Raw genomic sequence first — 27,168 nt, forward strand, 5'->3', positions numbered from 1 at the left:
TATTGTGTACAAAATTATACGAAATTTTTCAGAGAAACAGCTGAAGCTTTTCAAAATTGGAAATATATTACTGCTATCGACAACTGTCGTTGAGGAAAAGTAATGCTAGAGGAGGATGTCTCTTTACGAACTGAAGCGTTGATTTCCACGTCTATTACGATACTCAGTTGCGATTGATTGCCCTAAATGATTGTTCTCTCATGAGGTTTGTTTTTGACAAGATGTCAAGTCTCCTTACTGGCACGAAGGCGGACTACAGTGGCGAAAATACTGGATACGTTTAAGGGACGAAGGACAGTCAAAGCCATGTCTAGCTACTGTGACAGGCGTAACGCGGTAATTTTCTACGTCAATTGTGGCGAATGCAGATAAATTTTTTCTTCACCAAGGTGACAGCCCATCTCTTTGCCGTCCGCCTCAACACCTGAGCTTGTCATCCTTGACCAACGACGAAGACGTAGGTTCCCGATATCCTCAAATGCTCTGGAAGCGAGAAACAGTTAGAAATATCGAAGCTATAACAGCGAGCCTCTCTTTCTGATGGCGTGTTGTGCGGCGATTTGTTGCTCTCTGAAATTGCGTGATGCTGATTAATGCGTTGTCACTCCACGCGATTCCCCGTAATGAGAGCGATTTATTCAGCTGCAGCTTTCGTGTTACGTGAAACCACAGCACGAAATGCGTCACGCTAATTATTTAGTAACCGAAGAACGTATTAGGCCCATATTTCTCTCTTGTCTTCACCATTAGTTTTGTAGACTACACAACATAAGTGAGATCGTCATCTGAAAAAAATACTGTGCTACACGCACTATATTTTCATATTTCGTTTCGTTACATTTGCAGTTTACTTCATGGTAAATGATTTTGCTCTATCTTCTGATTTCAACAGATGTATTAAAGCTGTGCTTTAGAGATACTTTCCGTATTTCCTACAATGAATAACTCTCGTCTCATTCTACGTAGCCGGAAGACTTTTCTTGTCGGAGGCTTGGAGTGTTAAAGAGTAATCAGTATTTTCCCCCTTTCCTTTTGTCATACGAAGAATAGACCTGAAACGTTTAATTATATGATATGAATGCCTGGCTAAACTGCTGGTAACAACGTTCATTCACAGTATACAGTGTATAGTATACTATATATATATATATATATATAGTATACTATATATATATATATATATATATATATATATATATATATATATATATATATATATATATATATATATATATATACAGTATACGGTATACAGTATACTGTTCTTAATCAACACTCGACAGCTTTTAATACATTTGCTCTGTCCTAACAGAATAGATAGGGTGTCGACAAAATATCTATTCCATACAATTTTTGAGGCAAGTTTCACTATTTTACTTGGCGAAGAATGGTAAACATAAGTTCTCAGACACACACACCCAATAAGTCACACACAAATCGGCACAAATGTAACAGTACCATAACAGTATTAAAGTAGGTGAAATGGGGCACGCCTCGAATCAGGCGGAGCCACTGATTATTAATGCTGGCGGTGCGAAATTCCCTACTTAATGATATCACGCTTGACTTGTTGTAAAGTACTGAACAGTGCGTGAATAATTACTTGTAATCGACACTGAAACTACACTGTAAAATAGCTATAATGAAGGTGTTACTGCAGTGTATGTTGTATGTCAAGTACGGTCCTTTACTAACGTAACGATATAATGTCACAGTGGCACTAATCTTCAAACAAAGCAAAAAAATGCAACACGTATTACACTATAATACACATTAAAATTTTGAATCATTGCTAAGAAATACTACGCTCATTACAACGGAAACAAAAGTCCGCATCTCTGATATAAATTCAGTTATTTACCGTATGACACGAATTATTCTTATTATTCTGCTACTCTGTTACAGTATCTTAGCTATATTATATGTAACAACGTGACGTGCTGATTAGGCCAATACTTGTCGCTGCTGTAATAACTACACCTGATGACGGCTGCCAAGTGAAAATCGGTAATAAAGTTTAATAAAGCAACACATGAAACAGGTATTCACTTTTATAACCTAATCGGTAACACTGGTCACATTTGCTCTCCCAACATCCTTATTTCGTGGTCACCAATTATTTTGTTCTGTATGGTCGTCTAGATTAAACAATAATTATCTTTGACGTGGTTTAAGAATACATAAAATAGTTTTCACTTATTATAAACGAACGTACTGTAAATCCAGCTGCAGTGGGAAATGAATATTCTGATAGGATTTGTTATATTCCATTGGGACGGCGTTGAGTTCTAGGCTGTGGCAGAAAATACAGATTGAAAAGTACATACACTGGTAAAAATCTTAATATAATTGTACGTACACTCACCTTGGTTAGTGTTATGTATAGTATCCAAATTACAGCAGTCTCTTCATTATAGATCATTATATTAATGACAACATAGATTTCAGATTTCTATTTCGGGAATTTAATCTTTGTTTGCTGACATAAGGAAAATTTACATTTTTCTATTTTCTTTGCAGAAGTTGTGCTACTGTGGCCTCCAAAGGCTCTAGTGTTGCACCAGTTCCATATTTCGGCTTACCTGAGACTACACTCTGATCAGTGCCTTCGAAGTTTAACTCAAAGTACACTACGTTTATGTTTCGCGGTTGGAATACTGTCAGTTCTAATGATGATATACTGTGATTTCCGTGCAGGCATTTTGGACATTTTCCTTAGGGGAAACTGAATGGAAAACCCTTACAGTTTACAGTCTGTACCACAGACAAGTGTGTTTTTTATTTTAATTTCTCTAAACGTTGAGCAGAGGTAAAAATAGCTGTCGAACTACCTTTTTCTTAACTAACCACAGTATGTTTTAGAGAATTTCAAAACAACAACTCTCTTAGACGGCACCCTTCAAATTCCTTCTTCAGTGTCTCATTTCTACCTTGATACACATTAAAATTTAGTCTTTATTCATTTCTGTCACAAAATGCCCATATTTTATAACCTCTTTTGATTGGTTCCAGTGGATTATAATGCTTTATGCTGTTTCTTCTCCTGGAGACATTGATTCATCAATGATGAGCTGCCTAGTGCTCCTATAAATGGATGTAGATTGCTCATTTTTAGCATGTGGAATGGGAGTATTTTATACAAATTATCAGTGCTATTTTATAGACTTTCTTGTTACCACCAGAATCTAAATTAGTCTAACATAATCACTGTTCATACTAACTTATAGGCTAGTAACAGAGACACCAAGGTTATAACATGCAGAATAGTCGTGTTTCCATGGTGGTACTTTGTGCTGTACCATAAATAAATTAATTCCCAAAATAGCTAACAACTCCTGTTCCTTCAGATTTAAGAAAAATTTATCTTCTGTGGTGCACATAAATTGATCCGGGAAACTACGTCTTCCAACATTGGCTTCAAAATTAAAATAAAAACTACTGAAAGACAATCCTGAGATAATTCTTCTACAGGGTCTGCTACAAGGATACATGAAATGCAATTGTACCATAGTTGTCATAGTCGGAACCGGCTTCAAGTCTAATACAGGAAGTGACGAAGAGAAAGAAAATGATGTCGTAGGCTGATAACGATTATAACAATTATAAAAAGGATTGTGTGAGAATGCACTTTCAATGTTTTTATAATCACAGTTCTTGTTTCAATGTATTTATTTTTCCACTTTCCACCAACGATACTTGGATTTTCACGTTGAGGTGTACATATTAATGGCGAAATACGCGTCAAGGACTCATTATCTGAACTCTGTCTCTTGAAAACTGCATGAAAAACTCGTATAAAAATTGGTAACATATCGTTGTCTTCGTCTTCGATGTCAGTGATTACTGAAATATAAGTGGGAGTGTCCCCACATAAAAGCTCCTCAATGTCTGCATCAGTTTAATGTCGAAAATAACTACTAGTGTTGTGATGTCTGACTATCTGTGAGAGAAAACGGAGATAAAAAAAGATCCAGCAGAAAATACAGCAACTTGCGCAGAAAGCTAAGCAACGCTAGGGAAACAAGCATGCGCAATCTGGTTTTCACAGTAGTGCGGGACAAAGAGGTTTAAGCTCTGGCTGCCACACATGTCTGCCTACTGTGGGGAGACGTATTTGAAACTTTAGAGTGGAGGTACAGTACGAAGAAACACAGCACAAAACTAAACTCTGAGAAACTTAAACGAGTAAAACCTTGCTCGTACTTTAAGTATCGCCACACAAAAGGGGGTAAGCAAGTTACGTACTTTTACTGTTACCTTTACATGTTTTCTCTTATATAATATGAAACTGAAATTAACAAGTAAATGGAAACTGTTCGATAATACCAATCATATTATAAACAGTTTGTTTTAGTACTTAAATTGTCTCATTCCATTTTGATGTTATCCGGTAGCATTATTTTTTTAAACATTATTCACAAACACAGGAGCAATCTGTATAACTGATACGATCAGATTATAAACTACTTTTGAACTACATACATGTTTCTTCTTTCTTAATGGATTTCGGCTTCTTGGGTATACAGCAATCAACAACTAATATTTATTAAGAGTTACCATATTACAACATTATATACATATAGACACACTAGTAAAAGTAACAGTACTGTTACAGAAGAACATTAATACCATTTGCGAATCATGGAGTATAATTTTCTTACTACAAAGCTAGCAAGGAAGTCGTCGAGACCTGGGAAGACTATTTAAAAGAATTATGTGACACAACTCGCAAACGAATAACTTCTGAATTCGAATCTTGATTGACGTGAACGATGGTGGGAAAGGGCCACAAATAATATTGGAAGAAGTAAAGAGCGTAACACAAGCAGTGATGTGTGGGAAAGCAACAGGCACTAATGCGACAAAACGAGAAATGTTTAAGTCTCTGAACCAAGAAAATTCAGAGAAATACCCATGCTACGCAACAAAGTGTATCATAATACCGAATGGTCGGAAGACTGTATATCAACAATAGCGCTTCCAATGCCAAAGGGACCAGGATAACGAACGCAGTGAATGCAAGACAGTTAGCTTCATTTTACCTACTACCAAACTTATATTAAGAACTGTGAATAAAAGAACGTTAATTTTGTGGGAGTCAGTTTCGTTTTAGACGGTGTACCTGATTAAGAGATTCTACAGAAGTCTTGTAACTTCTGCTACTGAGATTTATTGAGAAGGGAAGAGACTTCTACTTGCGTCGTATGCGTTTAGAAAAAGCATTCGACAATGTGTCTTAGAATAAACTTACAATTATAAACAGGGTAAAGAGAGTGAACTGGAAAAGGAGTCTATTAACAAGGTCGATATACTTAAATGAAAAATCGGCAACGTGAGTGAGAGCAGAAAGTATCTATTGAAATGAATTAGGAATAATAGTCAGACAAGTCTGTTGTCTGCCTCCTTCGCTTTTCAGTCCATACTTGGAGAACATGACTGCCCATTAGAAATCAAGTGGTTTAACAGCTGGAGGAAGAAGAACGTAATGTATGACGTTTTCACATTACACGTCTCTTCTAGCATCAGACGAGAAAAACTTCCAGAAGTGGTGGAGGTCATGGAGGCTAAGTGAAGGAGCTTTGTAATGTAAATCAGTACAAACAAAACAAAAGCTATGTTACGCAGGGAAAATAAAAGGGTAATGATAATGCTGAAGGAGAAACATTAGAATGTGTGAAAAGTTTTAAATATACAGACACACAGTATAATGCGAGTGGAAGTTCAGCACAGATATTAAAACCAGGATAGCAATGACGAAAGACGCATAGTGTAAGAAAATAAGTGTTTTCTGTAGCAATGTGATCCAAGATTTGAGGGAGATAGTAGTACAGTTATGCGCAGCTTTTAAGACATGAACATGGCTAAGAAAGGAAATAGAAAGTTGATTTGCTAGGGTGAAAAATTGGGGACTTACTGACGAGGATGGAAGAGCAGGTACAATTAGTACTCAGTCCGTCGAAACTTTATTTTTCGATATGATAACATTACTTTCTCGTCTTTTAGTTGTCCCTGTTGTGGATTGGCAGGAGACCAACCCACTAAATTGAGAGGAAGCCGAAAGGCACGCGTTTAAGCTCACGCAGGCTGGCGTGAGGTCTGGAACAGGACAATGAATTTAGACTAGAAAAAAAGGATGTAGCTGGTGGAATACTTAACTTTAATCCATTAATGTTGAACGTAGCTCTTGTCTGTACATTCTTTACAATATCAATAGCAACTGATAATGGCGCTTTGCTAGGTCGTAGCAAATGACGTAGCTGAAGGCTATGCTAACTATCGTCTCGGCAAATGAGGTATTTTGTCAGTGAACCATCGCTAGCAAAGTCGGTTGTACAACTGGGGCGAGTGCTAGGAACTCTCTCTAGACCTGCCGTGTGGCGGCGCTCGGTCTGCAATCACTGATAGTGGCGACACGCGGGTCCGACGTATACTAACGGACCGCGGCCGATTTAAAGGCCACCACCTAGCAAGTGTGGTGTCTGGCGGTGACACCACAGTCCCCACGTGTAAAATGAGGTTCATCAGTGAGTCACATTGGAAGCAATATTTTTTTGTGGTCATTAGCATTTGAAGTGCGTAGGTTCCCATGGCCGGTGTCAAATTGAATAATTCAATAAAGTTTATGAGCTGCAGCATTAGAAACGCTGCAGAACGAATAATTCGGCCACCGCGGCACTGATCCTCTTCGGGGAAACGAAACTCTTCAGCTGAGTCGGCCAGAAGAGCATCGCAGTCTATTACCCAAAAGAATTTTTTCGAATCAGTACGTTATTAAGTTTTAAACGTGTTATGGTAATATAAAATTAGCTTGACACTATCTGCATCGTATATTAATGAGTGTAGGTTATAACAGGACGTAATTCTCCAAAATGTTTCTCTTTGTTGTTAGTAATTCATTTTCTTACAGCCTCATTCCCGCTATCGCTGTACATTATTGACGTGCGTTACCACTGATGGGTATGGAGTCCCTATGCCACAAATTCTTCGCCAGCTTTTCCTTACATCAAATGACGCAGTATCTTTGACTCAAATTAGTATAGCTTGTTGCTGTTCATTTTGCTAGCTACTGACACGTAGCGTGCTTCCATGAAAGACAGCAGTGTTAGGTTAAATACTGGTTGGGCAAGTGTACTGGCCAGGAAAATATTCTTGCTCCTTAAGGCGGGGGATTGGTAACATTAAGAGAGCAACGGGAATTACACTTCGCTTTAAGCGCAAATCGGAGGGTGGATAGGTGGAAAGAATTCTCTGAAGTTGTGTATGAGGGTGAGGACTCTGAAGACGCGATAGATGAAGAAACAAGAGTCGACGGGGTAAAGATAAGGAATCCTGAAACAGAGTAAAAATTTGAGTCAGCTTTGGAAAACTTGAGATGAAATGAGGCAGTGGAAATAGATAATTCCTAAAATCATTGGAGGAAGTAGCAACTAAACGACTATTTAGGTTGTTGTGAGGAATGTATGGGACGCAACGTATAGCCAGATATTCGGAAAAGTATCATCCACACAATTCCAAAGACAGCCAGGGCAGATAAGCGCGAGAACAGTCGCACAATCATCTTGAAACCTCATGCAGTTAAGCTGTCGACAACAGTGCTATACAGAAGAAGAGCAAATCAAATGTACTGTCTCTTAGACGACGGACAGTTTGGCTTCGGGAAATTAAAGGCACCGGAGGCAGTGGAGACGTTGCGCTTGATAATGGAAACCAGACTGAAGAACAACTAAGACACGCTCACAAGATTTGTCGACCTAGAAAAAGCGTTCGACATTGTAAACTGGTGCAAGTCGTTCGAAATTCTAAGAAAAACAATAGTAAGCTATAGTAATATGAAACATGTATGGGAAACAAGAGGGTACAACAAGATTGGAAGGCCACGAACGAAGCACCCAGAGTAAGAAGGCCGTAAGAATGGGATGCACTTACTGTTCAATCTCTTAGTGGAGCCTGTTAAGCATAACACACAGATGGTAAAAGATATCGCCCTAGTTCTTACACGACACAACAGATGGAAACTTTGGTCTTCATGGACTGTCCGTAATTCATTAGTTTACTTTGAATTATCAAAGATGTTTCATTCCGAATACCAATCGGTTCATGACGGAAATGAAGATTGGATACTGCAGGAGGACAATGGCCTGATGCACCGCAGCAGGACTTACAGCGACTGGAAAAAGAAGAAATATGTGCAGGCACTCGATGGGTCCTCACAGACGCCTGACGTTAATTCTATTCAAAATGTGTGGTCTTAAATCAACAAGAAGATGCAAGAAGAGAAGAGTTCCACTTTGAAAGAACTGACAATCCAAATTAGATGCATCTCGAGGTCTCTTCCACGCGAATCGGCGGAAATCTTGCTTTCAAGCATGCTTCGGATATTTCAAGATATTATCAAGAATACGAGTGGCTGGATGTATTATTAATCGTATACTGCACTTTTATTTTCTTCATGTATAATGTATGTATATGTTTTGGCTTGTTGTCTGGTACGTTTTTCTGCTGATTAATCCGAACACAGTCTTACTTAAAAACTGTATATGTAAGAAGCAGTTAGGGCAATGAAAGAAAAGCTGTATTAAAATTAAGGGTTAAATTATATCAATGATGACATTGCTGTCCTCAATGGAAATGAAGAAGAGTTGTCGGCTCCTCTGAATGGAAGGAACAGTCTGGTGCGTACAGAATATGGATTCAGGGTAAATTGAGAAAAGGCAAAAGTAATGAGAAGTAATGGAAAACAGCGAGAAACTTAATTCAGAATTGGGGATCCCAAAGTAGACGAAGATACATCTGCTACCTAGATAGCAAACTGACCCATGACAGACAAAGCAGAGAGCACAGATAAAGCTGATTAGAGCAGGAAAAGATGCATTCCTTACGGGAGAGGTCTACTGGTCTCAAACATAGTCCTTACTTTTAGGAAGAAATTTGTGAGAATGTATCTTTGGAGCAAAGCATTCTATTGATGTAAATGATGGACTCTTGGAAAGTCGGAACAATGGAATCGAAGCATTTGAGATGTGATGCTGCAGAAGAATGTTGAAAGTTAGGTCGAATGATAAGATAAAGAATGAGGAAATTCTCCGCAGAATCGGCAAGGAAAGATCTGTATGGACAACACTGACAAGAAGAAGTGAGAAAAATGACAGAACACGGCTTACGACATCCGGTAATAACATGTGGACGGTGGCGTAGGGTCCAAGTGCTACTCTGAGATGTAGAGTTTAGTACCAGAGTTTGATTCAAGATGAACCGTATCAGACCAGACAGAAGACTGATGTCTCAAAAAAAACGAAGGAGAAGAAGAAAAAGAAAAAGAGAGATATGCGAACCAACCTATATCATACTCCCCACGTGCGGAGGATGTTAATTGTGTTGGACATCTTAAGGCACCTGAAATATTTTGTGTGTGTGTGAAACCTTATTGGACTTAACTGCTAAGGTCATCAGTCCCTACGCTTACACACTACGTAACCTAAAGTATCCTGAGAACAACACACACACCCATGCCCGAGGGAGGACTCGAACCTCCGCCGGGACCAGCAGCCATGACTGCAGCGCCTCAGACCGCTCGGCTAATCGGCTGAAATATTTTCCACGAAAGGTTTATCTTGGCCACTCCGCAGCTTTTATACATCATGACTGCCTCAAATTATAATTTTTTTTCCTAATTTTATTTCAGTTCCTCATCGGGGCGGACTGGCAGCAGCGTATGCTCTGCTCTTCAGCCGAACGACATAGATCATACAATCGAAAACATTAAAAGTAACAAAGGAGAAAATACTGTGTACAGAGATATATAAAAAAACCCTAGTGCGGTTTTCAGAGTACTTCAGTGCTTTTGAAATAATTACCACCTCTGTCATGATATATGAAGATATCGTAAGTGCGCTCGCCTTAGTTTCTAAAACTGAGTAGGAGGAATATGCTGATGTAGCAAGACATTTTATCGTCTTTCTGGAGCATCCTCGTTGTAAGTAAACTCATTCAGAAGGACAGATTATAGGTGGTTCGCCTGTCTTCTGCTGCAGCTGATAATGGCGGAAAGCTTATAGCAGCGCGCACGCCAGACTGCGTCGCGGAATGAACAGTTCACCGTCAATGGACAGGAGGAACTTAATCGCAGCCCGAGACCGCCTGCTCGCCATTAAACGGCGGTGTGGCACACCGTTTTCTTCCGCACCAAATCCGGACGATAAGCTTTTATGGCGGTGTCTGCTCGCACCTAAACGGCCTACCTTATCTGGGGATGCGCCGCCTGGTCGTGAAACTGACTTCTAGTGGTTATAAACGGGGAAAACTTCATTTGGAGCAGCGATCTGAGACTGGGGTTCTGACTAACAGCTGGAGAATTCGCGCGGGAGACTCATAATATAAGACTTACGTGGTTTTATATTAGTTACTTGCGATTTACACTGAATATATTTTAAACATTTGATGTTAACTACCATTAAGTCAGATCTCACTCAAAAATAAATGTGGCAAAAGCGTCCTATAAGTTCTCGCTACTTTCACAAGAAATGGAGTGTCATCAGATAATCTCATAACTGACATCCTTTCAGCTTTAATTACACTCCCACTTCCGAATCATTCTATAGTTTCTAGTACGCTCTTGGATCATAAATTGTTTTCTCTGCTGTCATTGATGCGTCGTCCTATACGTATACTCCACTCTGCAACATCCAGAATAACTTTCCTTGGAATATGTTGTTCGTACAAATAATTATTTATGAAGTTAATTAAGATTTACAGTTTCGCATCAAAGATTCGGCAAAAAATACCTAATTAGTGCTCGTACATCTGAAACTGTGTGACTCTAACGTTTGTCTTTCAACTAATTTATGATTGATTTAAGAAGTTTTGTTAATCACACGCAGTTATACACGTTCAACGTAGTTTATATTCGTAAATTACTTAAAAATTCACTTTAGTATGTCTATACTTTGTAACAATTTTATTACGAAAGGAGCTGTGTGTGGAAACGTTCAGACAACATAAAATGTCTTTGATGCTAATTGGTTATGTACATTATTGACAGTGAAGAAATGGGTACCTATATTTTGCCACCCTCACGGATTTATTTGTGTGCAACGTTTATTATCATCTATATATTTCTTAAAAAGAATAGAACTACCTTTATAATAAGTTAACGTCTAATTAAATGTCAAACATTTAGCCAAAGTATATTCATTCCCTCTACTCAGGAGACACATATTCAGAACAAGACTTCATCCCAACCCATGGATTATAAGGAGTAGTTCACACAAAACTGAATAGCCCAATGTGACCGGAACTAATGTAATTGGGGCGAAAATGTAAGAAAAAATTAGTGCAGAATACAGAGTGAGGGATTGAAATCTATTGGAAGTTCCTCATGTGTGCTACACAATTAATCAAACTGTTGATAAGAGTCTCATTCAAAATCACAAGAGAAGTAAATAAATCTGGAGAAGATGGAAAGACACGGGATGACATTCAATTAAAACTTAGACAAAGGTTTAAAATTATAATAGAGGGCTGCATTAGGTACCAGTAACGAAAGTACTCAAACATGATATGCTGATATTGATTAACGGTGGAATTAATTTTATGAACGTAATTGTGCAAAGAAAGAAAGCATGGCAACAGATGCAATCTCAGAAAAATGAATATAATAGGCAAAATTTCCTGAGTGTAAGAAAACTAGTGAGTAAAAACCTCAAAAGAATTAAAAAAGCACAAGAAGATCAACTACTTTTGCAGATCAACGAAGACTTCAACAAAAACAAGACTAGGAGCTTTTACAGAACTTTTAAACAAAAAATAACCAAGTACAGCCCACCGACACTCCAATTACAAGATAAAAATGGTAATATTGCACACAACAACAGGGATAATTGCAAAATTTTGAGGGAATATTTCAGAAACCTTCTCAACTGTAAAGAACCAATTGAAAAAATGGATTTCAGCAACTCAACTTCAACAAGTCCTAACTCAGAACCACCCACCGTCGAGGAACTACAATCAATCATTTTGAATCTCAAAAACTATAAGGCTTCGGGAGAGAACCAAATTACAGCTGAACTGTGGAAAAATGTCAATAGAAATGCCATAGAATCTCTCCAAAACATATTTGAAGAAATATGGAAAACAGAAAGAATTCCGGATGAATGGAAGATGGCCCTCATTCACCCAATTCATAAGAGGGGATCCAGAACAGACCCCAACAATTACAGAGGGATTTCGCTCCTTGACGTAACATACAAAATACTGTCTAAAGTCCTTTTGAACAGAGCAGAACCCCAGCTAGATTGTCAACTTGGAGAATACCAGGCAGGCTTCAGGAAGGGAAGATCCTGCCCAGAACAAATTCTAAACCTCAAAAATCTTATGGCCTACCAAAAATCGAGAGCAAAAGCGTATGTCATCACATTCATTGACTTTCAAAAGGCGTACGACTCCATAGACAGGGAATCTCTAATCTCCATATTAAAAGAATTGATCCTAGACAATAAAACTACAAACCTAATTAGAGAAACCATCACCAACACATACTCCAAAATTAAATTTATGGCAGAACTCTCAGACCTATTTGAGATAAAAACTGGAGTACGACAAGGTGATGGACTCTCTCCATTGTTATTTAACTGTGCCCTAGAAAAAATAGTAAGAGAATGGAACAAGAAAATCAATAGTGGAATCCGACTAGGAACAAAAAACAAAGGCATCAAGGTTAATTGCCTGGCATTTGCAGATGATATGGCCCTACTAGCTGAAACATGGGAAGAAGCCAAAGAACAGATCCTCGAATCACAGAAACAAGCAGAGAAAATAGGCCTTAAAATTTCTTTTGAAAAAACCAAAATAATCACAAATATAAAAAAGCCAATGAAATATCTTAAAGTAGGAGACCAAAGGATCGAAATTGTTAAAGAATTCAAATATCTTGGTGAATGGATTAGCTGGAACGCCCTTGAGAAAAAAGCAATAGAATTAAGAAGAAACAAAGTTGAACTAGCCTTTCAGCTTACTAAAAATACTTATAATAAAAAGTCCCTCTCATGGAATTCTAAAATAAAACATTACAACACTGTCATTAAACCAGAAGCACTATATGCAGCTGAGACATTATCTATCACTAACCATGGCCCAATTGAAAGGCTAGAGATCAAAGAAAGAAAAATATTGAGAAAAATTTTAGGCCCCAAATTTCATAACGACAAACTAATTCATACCAAAAATGAAACACTCTACAAAACCACAGAAAAACTTTCGGATACAATGAGGAAAAGAAGAATTGAGTTTTATGGGCACATTCTCAGAATGAACCCAAATAGACTTACAAAAAGAATGTTTGACTACTTCAGGAATAAAAAATCCAAACCAAATTGGTTTATCCAAACAGAGAAAGACTTAAGAGAACTACATATCACAGAAAAAATGCTCACAGACAGGACCGCAAAAATGATAAGCAAAGACAGAAAAGAGGGATTCCAGCTCCAAAATAGAAAGAAAAGAACGATTGTCATCTCTGATGAGGAAAGAAAAGCAAGATCAGAAAGAATGAAGCAGTACTGGGCGAAAAGAAAGGCACAGAACACACAGAAGTGATTGATTCAACGTACCCCAAAGTTGGGTGAAACGAAGAAGAAGAAGAAAAAGGTGTTGGGGTATCAAATGAAACACATAATATTTAGTATAGAGTAGTACGAAGTTGAATCCTCCGACACGGTGATCAATGTCCTAATCAAAAGCGTCAAAATTTGTCTCTTCTATCAAAGACGAAAACAATAAGGTGAAGCAGTACCCCTTAGGCACAGTAACAGAACAGGCACAAGGACATTTGGTAATGTGGAACACATTCCAAATGAGATACAGGCTGTGTCGGAATTAATAAACGGAAAAGAGTATTGAGACATGATATCAAGTAATATCGATGTTACCGAAAAGAGTATTTTACTCCGTGAAAATTAAACGTGACGCTCTTGCTCTATAAAATATAGGTGAAAAAGAAAGAAATAAAAGTAAATGTATAGCAGAAGTATAACAACAGCCTATACATTAAAGAATAATAGTCCTAAAGCGTAGCACAAATTCATATGTAGGAAATGGATGAACCAGTTATTGGGTGACTGGCAATTAGTACTGAATGGTATAAGAACACAGTAGTACATATGTAGGAGATGAGACTTTACATTTGGAGCTACAGTGATGGCAGTAATAAAACTTTGTCCTAGTGTCAGAAAAGATGATTGCTGTCATTATTAAAACAGCATTACCATTAGATATCGAACGGCGTAGACATGAGAGTTATTGCATTATTTGGCTGACATACTAATTTTGTAGCCATCTTACCAAACTAAAGAACGCTGGAGATTAGACAGCAGACCTCAAGAGCTACAGGACAGTGACAGAAGAAGAAAATGTAGCACAGAACATGCTTGTAATTGTTGTATGCTAGTTTTGGTAACATCGATGGAATAACGAACGTTTATATCGAATACCTTATTATCATTTATCGCTCAAGAGGAAACCTTCGAAAACGTAAATTAGAGCGATACAATTGCACTCGTGAGGTGCTGGGGTTAATTTTCATGGGCATGTGAGTAATATGCAACCTTCACCAATTGTAACAGGTAGCTATATCAGTGAAATGTTTAGAGAGACACCGCAGCCAATTACTGCAATATAAGCTGCGTGTTATGCTCCACCACAGTCGTCCTGTGCCGAACACCGCCAACAGCGTCACACTGGAGTTTTACGTCCGGCCCTGAACACCATATGTCAATTATATTTCAAGATGTGGACAACTAAGAAAAAGTATCATACTGAGGCGTTGCTTACTGAGTTAATTAAGATACCAAAGTTGAGTGAAACATTTAATAGTATTCAATTAATAAAAATAGCAGAACACTTCTAGGAACAAAACCATGGGTCTCATATGCTGAAAGACAGCATGCCATAGATGCGTCGACCTGACTGCACATGAACAGTACTGAGGGCCAGATTGTGCCTCCAATAAGGTCCAGGCGCTTTCGGGATCCATGTATCTCCTAGTCGAACTCAATTTACTTGTGACTATATGGTTCTGAAATAGTGTTAACCTCAAACTTTATACCAAAATGACTACCGACATTCCACTAGCCATTCCGTTTGGTCTGTTTTTCTTTCGGACTAACTTTTTGAAAGCTCGTAAAATCCTCCCTTGACATGTTAAATTACACTCGTTCCCACTTCTCGGCACTTGGTGTGGCAATTAACTTTCGTCGCACATAGGAAAAACGCGGAGAAATAGATCCGAGAACTACTCGAGAATCCGCTTATTTCTAAAAAAAATCTGCTTGTAGCAGGGAAGCCTAAAGCATCTAACATTACACACAGCACTGTTATAACGAAAGACGCAAGGCAATACAACTAAAACACTTGTCACCAGGCTAGCAGATGCAGTGGCTAGCACACTGAATTCGTATTCACGAGGAGGACCGTTCAAATCCGCGTCGGACAGTCCATGACTGCTGGCAGCGGTTGTCACTAGAACGGGGCGGGCGCTTGGTACTACCGAGAGGGAAGACCGTCGTGTTCAGCGTGTGGCCCTGGCGCATAGTACTGCATTTGCAGCAGCAATCTGAGCAGCAGTTGGCACAGCAGTTAGAGCACCGAGCCAGACGACCTGTAGCGTGCATTTCACGGCACCCAAAACCACCAGTGGCGCCAAGCGAGAGGTCACTGGGGTGCCAGATGAAGGTCTGTTTCGTTTTCAGATGAAAGCTGGTTCTGTCTCTGCGCCAGTGATGGTCGTGTGTCGGTTAGAAGGATGCCAATTGAGGAACTCTTGCCAAACCATCTCCGTGATGGACACACTCTGTCGACACCTGGAGTTATGGTTTGGGGTGGGATTTCGTGGTTATCCCGCGCACCTTGGCTGAAAGGTTGTACATCAGTCTGGCCACTCGACCTGTCATGCTGCCATTCATGAACAGCATTCTAGGTGGTGATTTCCAACAGGATAACGCTCTCCCACATACCGCTGTTGTAACCCAACATGCTTTACAGAGTGTCGACAACTTGCCTTCGCCTGCTCCATAACGAGATGTCTCTCCACTGGAGGTCATTCCGGCATCATCAGACTACCCCAACGATATCCTCAGCGTTAATCATCACTGACTGACCGACCAGCTGCACCTTGACAGCAAAATTGTACATCGGTTTGGTGATTCGACCTGCCATGCTGCCATTCATGAACAGCATTGTTGGGGGTGTTTCCTAATAGAATGACGCTCGCCCACTTACCGCTGTTGTAACCCAACATGCTGTACACAGTGTCTACGTGTCGCCTTGGCCTCCCCTATCACGAGATCAGTCTCCAGTCGAGCACGTATCGGTCATCATGGGACTACTCCCGCGTCATTCACAAACAGTATTAACTGGCTGTGTACTGACCGACAAAGTGCAAGAAGCATGGCACTACATCCCACACACTGACGTCCGACACCTGTACAACAAAATGAATGCAGATTTCATCCTTGAATTCAACATTTTGGTGGTTTGCACCAGTTGTTAATGAACCACCATTTCATATTTGCAATGCCTTGGTTCAAATGGCTCTGAGCACAATGCGACTTAACTTCTGAGGTCATCAGTCGCCTAGAACTTATAACTAATTAAACCTAACTAACGTAAGGCCATCACACACATCCGTGCCCGAGGCAGGATTCGAATCTGCGATCATAGCGGTCGCTCGGCTCCAGACTGTAGCGCCTAGAACCCCACGGCCACTACGGCCGGCATTTGCAATGTCTTACCTTGCGCTTTTATTAACCTGTGATCTTCCAATGTTAATCGCTTTAATATGTTACTTACACGAATGTATTGTCCGCCCCCGGTAGCTGAGTGGTCAGCGCGACAGAATGTCAATCTTAAGGGCGCGGGTTCGATTCCTGGCTGGGTCGGAGATTTTCTCCGCTCATGGACTGGGCGTTGTGGTGTTCTAACCATCATCATTTCATTCCCATCGACTCGCAAATCGCCGAACTGGCGTCAAATCGAAAGACTTGCACCAGGGAAACGGTCTACCGACGGGAGGCATTAGTCACACGACATTTACAAATATATTACCGAAATTTCATTACTCCACATCAACAATATTTTGGTGTTACGGTTCTTTTCCGTCAGTACATTTTCCTGCGCTAAGTACCACATGGTGCTGAGACAGTAAAATTCAAATCAGATGTGATTTAGACCGCACTTTACTGTTTCGCTAGGTCGGCCGCTACCCCTCGCCGCTGAACGGAAGAGTAACGGCAGTTTTACAGCCGACTCAGCCCCTTGCAAACAAGCCGTGCCAGTTGGCAGTAGGCTGCGTCGCCGTGGCAGTTGTATAGGTTGCTCCCGTTCCTGCCCGCGGACAAAGCGGGTACTAAAATGAACGCCGCGCCCCGCGTCTCGGCCCGAGGATATTGCGTCTCTCATAACGGCGCCGTGTCGTAAAAAGTCACCACAATAAATTTGATTGCACTGTCGACAGGCGACGTACGACTTCCGGCACGAAAATGGTCGTTTACAAATGTTAGTTAGCTCTTTCAAACCGACACAATAGCTGATCGAAACGGCACAGCCAGTCGGGTATGCAATTTATGCTTCTATATTGACTGTGCTACCAGGGCAGCAGATTTTCTGTCTCTCGTAGTTAGCAGTGCGACTCAGTTGCACTCGTTTCAGACCACAAATTAACGTCCAATACTGATAAAGTTTCGTATATGTGGAAACACAGCCTGCGTGAATGAAGCGCAACGCCCTTCGTAAAAACATTGGGTAAAAACAATAAAGCAAGTAAGAGGGCGCACTGGTTTCACTGCTGGATTCTATACCGGTTATACTTCTCTATCCAGTCTTGCAGCTTGTTTCATTTTTTTTTCTCATCCCAATCTCTTCATCTCTGTGTCCACATATTTATGTTGTCCATTTCACTGCTGTCGCGAAACAATGGAACGTTTCTATTTGTGCAGCAACCAGTATTTGCGTTGCATCTGAATGACTTATCAATATCACAGTTACGTAGGCCATTCTTTCCTACAGACTTCCGTATTATTATATCCTATTTTCCGCTTCGTAGCATCATTTCAGCTATTCCGTAATTTACCTATTTATGATTTTTTTTATGAGGTCGAACATTGTGCCCCCTTTCTTCTGTTCTATTATTTCCCTACTGCTAGGAGTTTCGTTTGCTAAGTTGGCTCCAGAATACACGGCCAGGGATATCGATTTAACGCCCCAGGGCTATTATTTTGGTCTGTTCCAACGTAACATGTCATATTTGATCCCGTACATCTTCCCGGCATCTTATTTATTTATGCTCTTCACGAGCATGCTGCCAGATCGTCTTGAGTGCACGATATTTCGGCGATCCATCTGGCCGCCATCTTCAGGTGCGATCGCTTAGTGCACAAACACGCTAGAATGAACATCAGAAACGGCGGCTCCTTTGTACCCCGGGTCCAGGCCACTGCGCCTGCGCGAGAAGAGAACCAGCACCGGATATTAGTAAATCAGTTGCTTTTCTACGCTTTGCTGGAAGTATTTCTTCAAAAATGTCCAGAATTTTCAGGAAATATGTTATTAAAAGTGTTCTTTTGCCTTTGGTCAAGACTAGAGCCCCGTTTGGATATGTTAAAGACGATTTGGGATCGAGACAGCCCGGAGATTATAAAAATCCCTGTCATTGTGGAAAGGCCTATACTGGACAGATTATTCGCACTGTTCATGACCGATGTGTGGAACATCAGCATCACATACGTTTGCTCCAGCCTGAAAAATCTGCTATTGCCGAACATTGTCTGAAACAAGGGCATAACACGTCGTTTAAAGAGAAGCAAATTATTGCTCCTGCTTCTTGTTACTGGGACTGTGTGCTTAAGGAATCCATCGAGATACGATTATCTAATGACATTATTAATACAGATAAAGTTTTCCTTTAAGCAAGATACGAAATCCTATCTCATACAAAACAACAACGGTCTGGTTTTCGACCCGCTACATCTTAATCGGCGATTTATCACTTGCGCCGGTTTCTACCGCCTGCGGCGAAGCAATTCTTTCACTTCGCAGGGGCAGCTCCTCCGATTCGCCCGCAGGTGCTGTGGCCTCGACCCGGGATAGAAAGGAGTCGCCGTTTCTGAAGTTTATTCAGTTCCGGCGTAATCGTAAACTCAGCGATCGTAACTGAAGATGGCGGCCGGATGAATCACCGAAATATCATGTAGTGAAGACAATCGTATCTGGCAGCAGGCCCGTGAAGAGCATGGTATGTCATACTTTACGTATTAAATAGCACATTCAACGAATGTTGCTTTGGAGGACGTGCACTCAGTGGCAAAAAATGTGAAGCACCCAGAAGCTGGCATTCGGGAGGACGACGGTTCAAAACCCGCTTCCGGCCGTCCTCATTTAGTTATTTCCGTGATTTCCCCAAATCGCTTCATGTAAATGCCAGGGTGGTTCCTATGAAAGGACACCACCGACTTCCTTCCTCATCCTTCCCTAATCTGATCGTATCTATGACATCGCTGTTTTGTCACCTTCCCGAAATCAACCCCAATCAACCCACCCAGAAGTGGAGCAGAAAACGAAATATCACGGGTTGAGTGGGAAAGCTATGTTATCTCACTGATTGCAATACCAAGTCAAATTTACAATGAACTTGGTAGTATGAGACCATTTATCAGTGCGACATTGGACACAATATCACGTGGAAGCGTTTCATAAACTCGTTCTGTCCACTTTTGAGGCACGCAGGTACACAAGCAGTAACTGGTCCTTGATATCTTGGATACTAGAAATAGGATGGAGTTGACATCCGACCTTTCCCACATTTGTCCTGTTGCAGACGAATCCGGTGATCTTTCTGGCCAGAGAAGTGCCCCAACTTCACTCAAGCAGCTGATAGAGATACGTACAATGTGTGAACGAGCACTGACCTGTTGAAGAACGGCACCAAGATACTGTCGTATGAGTGAAAATATGTGAAGGCACATGATGTTCGTAACGTTATTTTGCAACGTGAGAATTCCTACGGTCACTATCAGATGTGACCTGAAGTCCAATGCAAATGCTTTCCGCAACATGACTCCAGGAATAACACCGCTGTGCCCGTGCACAACTTTGAAAGAATGAGACCTCTCCTCCAGTCTCACCCGTCGATGGTCCAGGTACTGTTATTCTTTGACCAAATGCTTAGGAACACATAATGCCCCATGGAGTTCATTACTTGTTTTCGGATGGCAGAGGCTGGTGGCCAGAACCCTCTTGACGAGTATGTCTTCCCACGCTTCCCTACGTATTTCACCATCGGTCCACTGCCAAATTTGAAAGCTCCATAAATTTGGTTACTGAACAGTGCATTCAGCCGGCCATACAGAGACTTCATGAGGCCCCCTTCAAAAATCTGGCACGTACTGATAACACTGTCTCACACAAGTAAGTGGCATTTCCAGTTTCTTCACAGTCATAACCCAATATCTGACGCTAATAACGCTTCTAGTGTATCCTTCCAGGTCTGGTAACAACACCAACCGCGAACAACACTAATATACTCCGGTGACCGTTCTCCTGCAGTCTGCCTGTTTTTTGAACTGTTATCACTTTAAAACAACAGACCAATTTTGACAATGCGCATCACATGCTGAATTTGGGCACGTAATGATTCTGATGGAGCGGAAAGAGATATCCTCAAATGTAGCTTTTGGAAATAAAGTCAACAAAAATTAAGTAACCTTCTCTTTTCCAATTTAAGGAAATGCCAAGTATATAATTTGTTTTCGATCTGTATTGGATTAATAAATTAACTTTCTTATCTGTAATTTTCAACGGGCAGGTAACCCTGAACAGGCAGTAAAAATCTAGACGACATTTAAAAGGAAACTTTGTTATCTGTCGATTTTGGAAAACGAATTTGCAATAAATATGTTTGGTTTGTATAACAGGTTGTCACATAGATTTGAAATATAGCTGTTTACAATGGTACTATTAAACTGTTTCCTAACTTTATAATAGGTTTTACTTGACTTACAGCTGAGAAAGGGATGTAGTTGAAACTGGAATCCTCTGATCTACAGCTGTTGAAATGATTTATCTCTTTTGGTGTTTTTAAAGAAATTTACGAGCTTAATTTTAAAAAACGTGAAAAAATTTTAATTAAGTTAATGCACAACAATAATTACCAAATATCTTGTAAGTCACATTTTAAACTTTTTTGGGTCCCTATGTAGGAATTACCAGACTAATGCCACCAGATTGTGTCTTACAACAAGCATCAGTATGCAAATAGAAATACAGTATCGTCAGAGCTGTGAACTATTTTCTCTACTTAAGTACTTAAAGTTATTTCAAGTGGCATGACATATATTCTTAGCAGGCTTTCTAGCTCTACAAAACGAAAGTATGGTGGTAGAATATGTACTAACTTTTACTGTTGCACCTTTAAGAAACAATGCTGACGAATGCATACACAAAATGAGGTTACATTTTGTCAACGCAATCAGGTTAGGTACTGTCAGTGGACACCAACCTGCGACAACTGATTTGAGCCTTAGCTTTATATTGCATTTCCCAAACAATTTTTCAGCCTCCCATGTCATCACTGATCCATATTTGCACTCTCATATATTTTACCATTAATCGTTGAAAATTGAATTTCATTTACTAAATCGTAACTCTCATACTCCCCGTTTCTACCAACATATATTTTTTATTTTAGTAGTCATCTGCATAGTTAGCTATTTGAATACTCCAATTGTAAGTGCCATGGGGCGATCTTCCAGTTGGTGTCAGGTGAACACCTATATTTAAATTTTCGGTTAATTTTTGCATTTACATCCAATTTCAATGTCAGGTAAAGAATTTAAACAGTAACCAAAAGTTTTTAATGCCTATTTCAAAATATATTGGATGCGTGAAATGGGAAAAACAGGGGAGAAATGAGTTTTAGTGAGGTTGAAGATAAGGGGAAAGTTTTAGTCTAAGAGAGCGATTGTTTGCTATCCTACTACGAGTTTTGGGAAAGGACTATTGCATACCCATCGTCTTAGAAGGACGGCGAATGTGGCTGCGATGGAGGTAACTAGTGCAAAGGTTCGACTGAAAACGGTTGATACTTAATGAAGAAAGTGGAATCGTCCTTGATTACAGCCACTTGAAAATTAAATCACTGCAACGTCTGGATCAGCAAAGTATGCATCACGCAGTCATAACAAATGTCTCATCATAGCCACTCTACACTTAAAAGCCAGTAAAGAAAACACTAGACACACATTCAAAGTCCACAGGAAAACAATTACAACAGACGCCACTAAACGCAGCTCATAGTGTTGCCCTACAACACACAAACATTTGGTATTCAGAGAACTGGTTAACTAAACCTATAATATACCTTTACTTAAATATGCGAAGCATGAGAGAACTCTGCATGATCAGACAAATAGCTGCAGGAATGACTATGATGACACATCTATTGACAACCCCATACAGAGAAGAATAAGTAACACACCAACAAGTATACAGAGAATAAAAACCAAAACCATTGCTCGCATACCACTCACAAGCAAGCTCTTTTACAAAATAACGCATATTGTCTGACCGACAATATTAACAAGGCTTCACAACACGTAACAAAGTGCCACAAGCGCTGCGACACAGCATAAGACACAGAAAGATAAACACATACAGTCAGTGTTAATAAAATACCTGTGCTACGTGCAAAGCCCTCCATATACACCAAATTTTGAGTGACTTCCAAAAAAGATCACATGAATATAAAAACGCATACCACATAAATAATTTTGCAGAATCACAATAGCCACCCACGGTAAGGACACTGTCCACACATTCCAGGATATTGTGAGTAAGCCAGAATGAGATTTTCACTCTGCAGGGGAGTGTGTACTGATATGAAACTTCCTGGCAGATTAAAACTTTGTGCCGGAACGAGACTCGAACTCGAGACCTTTGCCTTTGACAGGCAAGTGCTCTACCAACTGTTTTTTTAGTTGATTATTTTTATGAAAAAATAAAGAAAGCCCCTTAATAAAATGGAACTATAAAAAAAGAAAAAAAGAAAAAAAAGAAAATTTCTAAGTGCCACCGCCACTTTTCATTCTATAACATAAAAATCTGGTCAACTTCAGGCTCCTGGCTGAACCTAGTCCAGAGAGCTGCCTATATACCAGGGGAAATATGGGAAATCAAGGTTAGGGCTATCCTTACAAACAACAAAATCTTCCTTTTCTTAAATTTTATTTTTATTTTTTTTATTTTGTTTTGTGTAGTTTTGTTGTGTATTTGATCAGAGGCCTTCTGCGCCCCGCTGGTAGTATGTTGAGTCACGTCTTCTCGAAATTGATGTGTTCCGTTGAATTGTTCAGAAATGTTCATTGGTTCAAACAAGAAACCTTCTTCGCTCTTGGCTTAACACATTCCAGCTGCGAGGCGGCTCGAGGAAAGCACTCCCAAGGAAGTTCGACAAAAATTGTCTGTATTTTGGGTGACGGACAACGACACAGTGACGGTATGTCCAAAAATCTAGTACAGAGTCTACAGTTTGTCCAAATAGGTACTGAATGGCATGTCCGCGAATCCCATTGACAGCATTGGTCTTTGTCCGAGGAAAATAGTCACGTTCCGGAAATAATAATGAAAGGGGAGTAATCCGATCCGGAATGTCCCGCGTTAGAAAAGCCACAATACGTCGAACCAAGTGCCAAATCTCTGCCGCCGGTCCGCAAACAACCCGATGTTCATCATTGTCTGGCACTTCACACGGGGAACGTAGAGGTGATTGGGCGAGGTGGATACGATGAAGGCGAAATTGGTTGATTTGCCTGCCATTGACAGTTAGGTACCAGATAGATTGAACATTCGTGTCAAGGTAACAGGCGAAAACCGCGCGCCATACATGACGCCAGTCAACCTGGGGGAACTTTTGTTTAATCGGGCTAGGTGGACGACCTAATTGGAGGACATTGTATACTGCCTTTGTCTTGAGTAAAAGCTGTCTTGGTAACGTGAGGCGTAGATAACTGAGTTCAAGAAAGAAGTACTGTATATAATGGAACTGGGCCGGAACATCACTGGGGCTGACAGTGAGACCGGCGAATATGCCGACAGGAGGAGACCAGTGAGGCTCGTTGGGCAACGTGTCCATACCGTCATCTGGGAGCTGACAAATAGGGCGCGAGCTCTATCCGGCACGTGAAACAGACCTACCCCACCTCGTTCACGGGGAAGAGTAAGGGTTGCGTAGTTAACCTTCAACAACAGCCCAGAGCTGACGAAAGATGCCATCGCTGCCAACATGCGACGTGCCACAGTAAGCGGGAAAGGTAGAACTTGTGCTACATGGGGAACTCGGGATGCGGTATATATATTGACATATCGAGCTCGTTGGAGAATATCTAGGGATCGAAGGCGATGGTCCATAAGACCTGCTCTGATCATTAAATGAAGACGTCGGCAGTTGACGGTGGCTCAACGCCGGAGATCAGATGGAAAATCTATTCTCAAACAGCGAATGGTATTAACGGTGGTGAGAGATGTAACGCACTCCACGGGAAGTCCCGTGCCAATGAACATAACTTGTGACTTGCGTACGTTTAAAGAGCTACCCGACACCTCACCATAAGTCGCTACCCACGTCAAAACAGCTCGAACCTCGTCGGCATTACGTAAACAGATGACTACATCGTCAGCATAGGCCGTGCAACAGAATCAATAGCGATCTATATACAAACCTACCAAACGTTGTCTTAGTCCACATAGCAAGGATTCCAAGGAAAAGGCGTACATAATTGCTGATAGAGGGCAACCTTGACGTACGGATCGACCTATTTTTATCGGTGTAGTGAGTCTGCCATTGTACATAATCCTGGACGAGGCACCCCGCAGAAGGCGCATCACTACCGTGATAACGGCAACTGGGAAACTCATATGGTGGAGAACGGCCGTAAGTAACGAATGGTCAACACTATCAAAAGCTTCACTAAAGTCCAAAGACGCAAGTGCCCCAGAGAGGCGTCGTACCTGGGTAACGGCGATCATATCCCCGTAGCGGCATAAAGCCGTGCAGATATTATTATCCCCTCCCAAAGATGCTGGGTCTGGCGACGTAACATATCGGGCCACGTTTTTAAGTCGTGCCGCCAAAAGGCGAGTGAAGATTTTCATATCACTGTTAAGGAGGGTGAGGGGCCGATAATCACTGATATTGTTGCCACCATGCGGTTTATGTACAGGAATAATAATTCCTTCCGTGAAAGCGTCCGGCACAGGTACTTCCGGAGACATCAGTTCCCGACAGATAGAGGTGAAGGTGGACTCTAACAAATCACGGAAGGTGCGATAAAATTCGAGGGGAACACCGTCGGGTCCTGGGGAGCGAGTAATTGTTCCTGCCCGGATCGCATTGCGGAATTCCTCATCAGTCACCTCTGACATCAAGTCAATCGCCGCATCTCCTGAGATACCACCGAAGTTGAGCTGTGTGACTTCCTCGATCAACTCTGGGGAATGTGGAATTGCGGCGTATAGCTGCTGGTAGTGGGCGTGAAGCACATTTCCTATTGCAGTTTGGGTTACGTAGCGACGCTCTTCTTGGTCTGTTAGGACGTGAATCAATTTTCGGCGTCGATTTTGGCGTTCTTCGATGATATGGTACATCGACGGATGTTCATGAGGCATGCGATCAGTAGTACGAGATCGTACTACCGCTCCTTCCAAATGCCTTCGCATGAGATTGGAGATTTGGGCCTTAGCATGGTTCATCCTTGAATGGCGCTCAGGGGAGGCTGGCATCGTGGAGCATTCTCGTAGGATCCTGTAGTAAAAGTCCATAGTGCTCTTCCTCCAGGCGACAACATCTTTGCCATACCGGATTAAAGTTTTTCGAAGAGCAGGTTTTGCACACTGGATCCAACAGGATATGGTAGACGGATACGTGGGTCGGCGTCTATTACATGTGATCCAAGTGTCTTCTATTAGAAGTCGACAGTCAGGTGAATTAAGAAGTGCCGTGCTCAGTTTCCATAATCCACATCCGTGCCATGCTGCCTGTCTTGCGAGAAGAACATCACAGAAGTAAGCCTCATGATCTGAGAAAACAACAGGCCAGATTTCAGCCTGTCGAGTGTGTTGAATTAGGGATCGCGAGATGTAGATGCGATCCAGTCGGCTAGAGGAGTGCGCAGTGTAGTACGTAAAGCCCAAAAGATCACCGTGAACATGTCTCCACGTGTCGACAAATTGTAGCTGCGTGACGACTGTTTCCAGAGATGCGCATGGAGAGTGACGAGGCAATTGATCGTGAGGTCGCTGGGGGCAGTTGAAGTCTCCACCCATGAACCAGTCATCGTGTGGTCCCATGAAAAGGGGTGTAACTTCATTCGCGAAGAAGGCATTGCGTTCACGACGGTAGCTGGAGCCCAGCGGCTCATAAATGTTGACGATGCGTGCACCAAAGAGAGTAAGGGTCATACCTCTGCCGTTGGGGAGGTGTAGGATATCTTCGGCAGGAAGACCTTCGCGTAAGATAATGGCAACACCACTACCGGTGTCGGAAGCGGAAGAAAGATGCGCCGTGAAGCAATGTGGTGGTGAAAAATCGGCGACATGCACTTCCTGAAAAAGCGCAATATCTATGTCCGCATCATAAATCAAATCGCGGAGCAGCGCTAGTTTGTGGGGCGCAAGAATGGTCGCGAGGTTAATCGTTGCGACACGATAATGCTGGTGTTGGAGTCCCACAGGCACAGGTGGGGCTCCTTCTTCAGTTGCGAGAGGTCGTCGATCTTGCCGGTCCGCTGAAGAGGCTGCTATTGTGGAGAGTTTGCGGGCGCGGACGCAACCGATGGGGGCGCCCCATCATCAGCAGCGTCCACCCCAGTCCCTTCGATCTCCACGTCTGCCCAGGAGACTGATACTGCGGTAGGGCATCGGCTGTGCTCATCATCCACGTGGAGAGGAGACGTAGTTTTCGTCTCATCGGATAGGCTCTCTTCAACGTCGACCTGTGGGGGCGACGGCGCCAGTAAGGAGGGGTGTTCGTTGCCAGTGGTCGCCCGTGGCGGGTCGTTCGCATCAGACTTTTGGTCATCAACGAGCGGTTTGCCGTCCATCTTCGGGTCTGCATCCCTGGTATCCATTCGT

The sequence above is a fragment of the Schistocerca serialis genome, chromosome 1 (genome assembly GCF_023864345.2).
Source record: "Schistocerca serialis cubense isolate TAMUIC-IGC-003099 chromosome 1, iqSchSeri2.2, whole genome shotgun sequence".
Lineage (NCBI taxonomy): Eukaryota > Metazoa > Arthropoda > Insecta > Orthoptera > Acrididae > Schistocerca > Schistocerca serialis.